This window comes from Apodemus sylvaticus, chromosome 1 (assembly GCF_947179515.1).
Source record: "Apodemus sylvaticus chromosome 1, mApoSyl1.1, whole genome shotgun sequence".
In the NCBI taxonomy this organism is placed as follows: Eukaryota; Metazoa; Chordata; class Mammalia; order Rodentia; family Muridae; genus Apodemus; species Apodemus sylvaticus.
The window spans coordinates 64,643,641-64,649,640 of NC_067472.1; positions in this window are offsets into that span (position 1 = coordinate 64,643,641).

The following is a 6,000-nucleotide window of genomic DNA, read 5'->3' on the forward strand; positions in this document are numbered from 1 at the left end:
AGTTTGTTTAAAGAGTACTACTCATTTCTTTTAGTTGATTTTGTATCTAGCCCGTTGTTGAAGGTGTTTTTCAGCTGTATGTGTTCTCTGGTAGAATTTTGGGGTTTTCTTTTCTTTTTTTTTTCAAATATTTTCAAGCACTTTCCTCATTATTAGAATCCAACATCATACAGATCATCTCAAATGTATTTTATTTAGTATTTATGCATCAGTGTTCATAAGGGTAAAATGGTCTGAAATTCTTTTTCTTTGTTGAGCTTTGGTGTGGTTTAGGTATCAGGGTGAATATATAGAGCCTACCTCCAACAGAAAGACAGGACTTCAAATGAGGGTGAGGGGTGCCATCCCACAATCATAACTCCAACCCATAATTGTTCCTGTCTGCAATAATTACAGGGAAATGGGAGGTCCCAAGGCCTGATACTATTACTAAGGTTATCCTTGTAGCAGCGGAAAGATTCAGATGCAGATATTTGCACCTAACCAATGGACAAAAGCAGCTGACCCCTGCTGTTGAATTAGGGAAGGCTGAATGAAGCTGAGGGCAACCCTGTAGGAGGATCAGCAGTATCAATTAATCTGGACCCCTGAGATCTCTCAAACTCTGGACAACCAAACAGGCAGCATATACCAGCTGATATGAGGCCCCTAGCACAAATACAATAGAGAACTGCCTTACCTCCAGGATACGGATGGACAAAGATGGAACAGACATGGAGAAAATGGCCAACCAATGATGAGCTCAATTTGAGAGCCATCCCTTGGGCAAGAACCAATCCCTGACACTGCTAACAATACTCTGTTTTGCTCGCAGATAGGAGCCTAGTATAACTGTCTTCTGAGAGGCTCCACCAAGCAGCCAATAGAAACAAATGTAGAGACCCATAGCAGAACATTTGCGAGAGCTTACAGAGTCTTGTGGAAGAGTTGGAGGAAAAAATTGATGGACCCAAATAGGACAGTGACTCCATAGGAAGACCAACAGAGTCAAGTAATCTGGATCACTGAGTGTGTGTGCGGGTGTCCTTGATTCTAAGCCACAATGACACATCAGGCGTTTGCTTAGTCAGATTTCTCTCTTAGATACTAGTGCTGCTGTGTTTTGTGAGCTGCTTATCCTGCTTATCATGAGTTCATTGTTTTTAATAGTTGAATAGTACTCCATTGTGTATATATACCACATTTTCTGTATCCATTCCTTTGTTGAAGGACATCTAGGTCTTTCCAGCTTCTGGTTATTATAAATAAGGCAGTTATAAACATAGTGGAGCATGGGATAATATCCAATGTATACAAAGAACTCAAGAAATTAGTCTCTAGAGAGTCAAATTACCCTATTAAAAATGGGGTACAAAGCTAAAGGAAACTCAAATGGCTCTAAAGCACCTAAAGAAATGTTCTGCATCCTTAGTTAGCAGGGAAATGCAAATCAAAACAACACTGAGATTCTACCTTACACTGGTCAGAATGGCTAAGATGAAAAACTCAGGGGACAGCATATGCTGGAGAGGATGTGGGCAAAAAAGAACACTTTTCCATTGTTGGTGGGATTTCAAGCTGGTAAAACAACTCTGAAAATCAGTTTGGCGATTCCTCAGAAAATTATACATAGTACTACCTGAGGACCCAGCTATACTACTCTGGGCATATACCCAGCAGAAGCTCCTACATGTAATAAGGACACATGCTTCAAAGAAAGTTTCAACACCTTATTATGAAGCTATTGCTGTGTTCATACAGAATTGTAGGACAGAACTGAGAAAATATTCGGGAAAGAATCTCATGAAATATTTATTCCTTAGTCCAAAAAAATTAAATTGGTTAGGTCAGCATGCAGAAGAATGCGAATTGATCCATCCTTGTCTCCTTGTACTAAGCTCAAATCCAAATGGATCAAGGACCTCCACATAAAGCCAGACACTCTGAAGCTAATAGAAAAGAAACTGGGGAAGACCCTTGAGGACATCGGTACAGGGAGAAAGTTTCTGAACAGAACACCAATAGCGTATGCTCTAAGAGCAAGAATTGACAAACGGAACCTCATAAAATTACAAAGTTTCTGTAAGGCAAAAGACACCATCAAGAGGACAAATCGGCAACCAACAAATTGGGAAAAGATCTTCACCAATCCTACATCAGATAGAGGGCTAATATCCAATATATATAAAGAACTCAAGAAGTTAGACTCCAGAAAACCAAACAACCCTATTAAAAATGGGGTACAGAGTTAAACAAAGAATTCTCACCTGAAGAAATTCGGATGGCGGAGAAGCATCTTAAAAAATGCTCAACTTCATTAGTCATTAGGGAAATGCAAATCAAAACAACCCTAAGATTTCATCTTACACCAGTCAGAATGGCTAAGATTAAAAATTCAGGAGACAGCAGGTGTTGGAGAGGGTGTGGAGAAAGAGGAACACTCCTCCACTGCTGGTGGGGTTGCAAATTGGTACAACTACTCTGGAAATCAGTGTGGCGGTTCCTCCGAAAACTGGGCACCTCACTTCCAGAAGATCCTGCTATACCACTCCTGGGCATATACCCAGAAGACTTCCTACCATGTAATAAGGATACATGTTCTACTATGTTCATAGCAGCCCTATTTATAATTGCCAGATGCTGGAAAGAACCCAGGTATCCCTCAACAGAAGAGTGGATGCAAAAAATGTGGTATATCTACACAATGGAGTACTATTCAGCCATTTGAAACAATGAATTCATGAAATTCTTAGGCAAATGGATGGAGCTAGAGAATATCATACTAAGTGAGGTAACCCAGACTCAAAAGGTGAATCATGGTATGCACTCACTAATAAGTGGATATTAACCTAGAAAACTGGAATACCCAAAACATAATCCACACATCAAATGAGGTACAAGAAGAAAGGAGGAGTGGCCCCTGGTTCTGGAAAGACTCAGTGAAACACTATTCGGCAAAACCAGAACGGGGAAGTGGGAAGGGGTGGGTGGGAGGACAGGGGAAGAGAAGGGGGCTTACGGGACTTTCGGGGCGTGGGGGGGCTAGAAAAGGGAAATCATTTGAAATGTAAATAAATTATATCAAATAAAAAAAATTCTTTACACTGGAAAAAAATTCTGCCCCAAATAAAAGAATAGAAATAAAAAAAATTAAATTGGTTATTGCAAAATATTGATATTTGCATGTGCAAATTTTCTAGGCAATATTGATAATCATTATCTAAAAGACACAATTTGTTACAATTTGCCTATATTCATGCTTTTGTATTCCCTGTGAATGTATGCATGCAGTCCATAAAAATGCACTCACTGTATTTACCCATGGCTTATCTAATGGGAAGGCTGCATATGTGATTAGATCACAGGATCATTACTTTGAGTTTCCCCCTGCTTCAGCATAACTAATTGAACTATGTCCTGTAGCTGCTGTTTTTGAGATGCTGAAAAATCAAGCTTTTAATTTGTATACTGATAGACAATATATAGCTCATAATTTACAATTACTTGAAACCATTCCTTTTTTTAGCTACTGCCAGTTCTCAAATTTTGCAATTATTTATGCAAATGCAACTAAATGCAACATGGATATGGTGCTCTGTGCCAGAGGATGGTCCTCAGACAGAGACAGAAACTGGAAGGCTCTGGCCTGAGTCTTCTGGATGTGATCCTTGGAGCAGCAGGGGTGGTCCTATCTGTGCTATCTGGTCTCTCTGCACTCCTGGGTGGTTAGCTACCTCCCTGTGCCACCTGGATATGGTCTAATTATAAGTTTTAAATGCAAAATAATTTTTTCATACAACATATTCTGGTCATGGCTTTTTCTTCAGTGAACTCCCAGATTCTCTGTACCCACCCAATTCCACTACCATTCTTCTTGTCTCTTCAGAAAAGAAACATAAAAGCAAACAAAATACATAAAATGAGCAAACATGAAGAAACAAAAGAAATAAAAACAGATAACCTAAACCCAAGAAAAACCATCAGAACTCAGAATGTACAGTAACAAGGCCAGTAAGACAAACATACCTATACAAAGAAATAGGAGAGAAAAAGTCTTCCGAAGTGTTGTGGTGGCCTCTAAACATAAAATTATTATTGTTGCTATCTCATGACACTAATATGCTGTGTAATGAACCATAATGTAAACATCTGGCATTTCTGGTTATCTTAGGTGACCCCTGTGCATGGGCTATTTGACCCTCCAAAGATTTGCAACCCAAAGGCTATCACAGAGATGAAGAATACCTGCTCTTAACCCATGCATCCTATAGACTTCTGTGACCCATGTAAGGCATGTAGACAGTGCCACCAGAGGAGCTGACATGGAAGTGTCAAGGTGGAGCATGTTCAAAACCCAGACATTTCAAATTTGAGGCTTAGATCTAATCCTGAGATTGGCAGGAGTGAGACTAACTTCTTCTCTTTTTTCCCTGCCTCCCAAATGGTCATAAGTAGTCAGTCGCATAGCTCAGGACCTGGAATTTTTCCCTAGGCTAATGAGGCATCAAAGTAGCCTAAGCCTTCAGCCAATGACCTTTGCTCACCCTAGAGAGTCTTATCATCTTCTTCAAAACTATATAACCCTTGACACACCCTGAATAAAGAAATGTGTGTAACACATGGAATAAAGGCATAAGCTCAAGATACAATAATCTTGGAGAACTGTTTCATTGAAGACTACTGAAGAAAGCCTTCACCTAAAAGAGCTATAACACTAAGATCCTCAGAGAAGGCCTTCTCTTTCACTGCCCTCATGCCACTTGTCACAGCCTGACTGGGATCTTGTTTTTCCTAGACTATGTTTCACCCCTATCGGCCTGGCATGCAGCAGCCATCTGATGCTCTGGAGGGAAAAGTGGACTCCACCAGTTTCTTATTGCTATGTCCTCTCAGAGTCATTGTAACAATGGTATTCTGATGTCCCAAGAGGAAAGGCAGAACCCAGAACCATAGTCTCATTTTTGATTCTTTATATCTTTCATATTATTATTTCACAACATTCCTTGAAACATGGCTTGTATCCAAGCTTGAGGGAAGGATACCCATTGTAGAAAAATAGGAGATGGATCTTGACAGCCACTGATGCCTACAGACCCTCCCCTGATCCAAATACAGAGAGGTGAGATCAGAGCCATACACTGGCACAATAGCCCTTTTCTAGACACAATGAGACATCAGGAGTTTGCTTAGTAACATTAATCTCTTAGACAACAATGTCTGGTGTGTTTTGTGTGACTTTACTTTTCCTGGATGGCCATTGCTATAATGTGTTGTAGGTAATGCTAGCATAACTTAAGTCATGTTTTATGATGAGGAGAATTCCCAAATAATGTATATATGAGGCATATGCATGCTTATGCATTTCTGACCTTTTGTATATTGTTGTTGGGGTGATTATCAGTTGCTTTATACCTTAAATCATAGTCATAAGACTAATGCTAGAAGAAATGACTCAAAACACAACTTGAAGGTGGCACAAATAGTGTCAAAGAAATCTAAAGTTACAACAGGCCAAAGCCCATGCCTCACAGATGTTACTCTTTAGTATCACCATACCTGAATCTAGAATTAGCTAGGATGTTCTCAGCCACCCTAATACTGTAGTCCTTTAAAACATTTGTTCTTCATGTTGTGATGACTTCCAAGCAGAAAGTTATTTTATGTTACTTTATAAAGTTAATTTACTATGTAATGTAACAAAGTAAATATCTGTCATTTCTGTCTTAGATAACTCCTGGAATGGGTTATTTTACCATTAAAGCATTTGCAACCCACTGACTGAGCAACATTGACCTAGGATTTCTCTAAGGGACACTTCTATCCATGAAGGTGAAAGTGTTTCCAGGAAGGATTCAGTGGAGCAAGGGGTCCACCTTTTATGTGGTCAGCACAATCCTAAAGACTGGAGACTAGAAATCCCGGGGTAAAATTAAAAGAAGAAAGCCAGTTGAATATAGGTGTGTTCCTCTTTCATGTGTTCTGGGCTGCCATGATGGGAAGAAAGATCTCCATCACACTCCC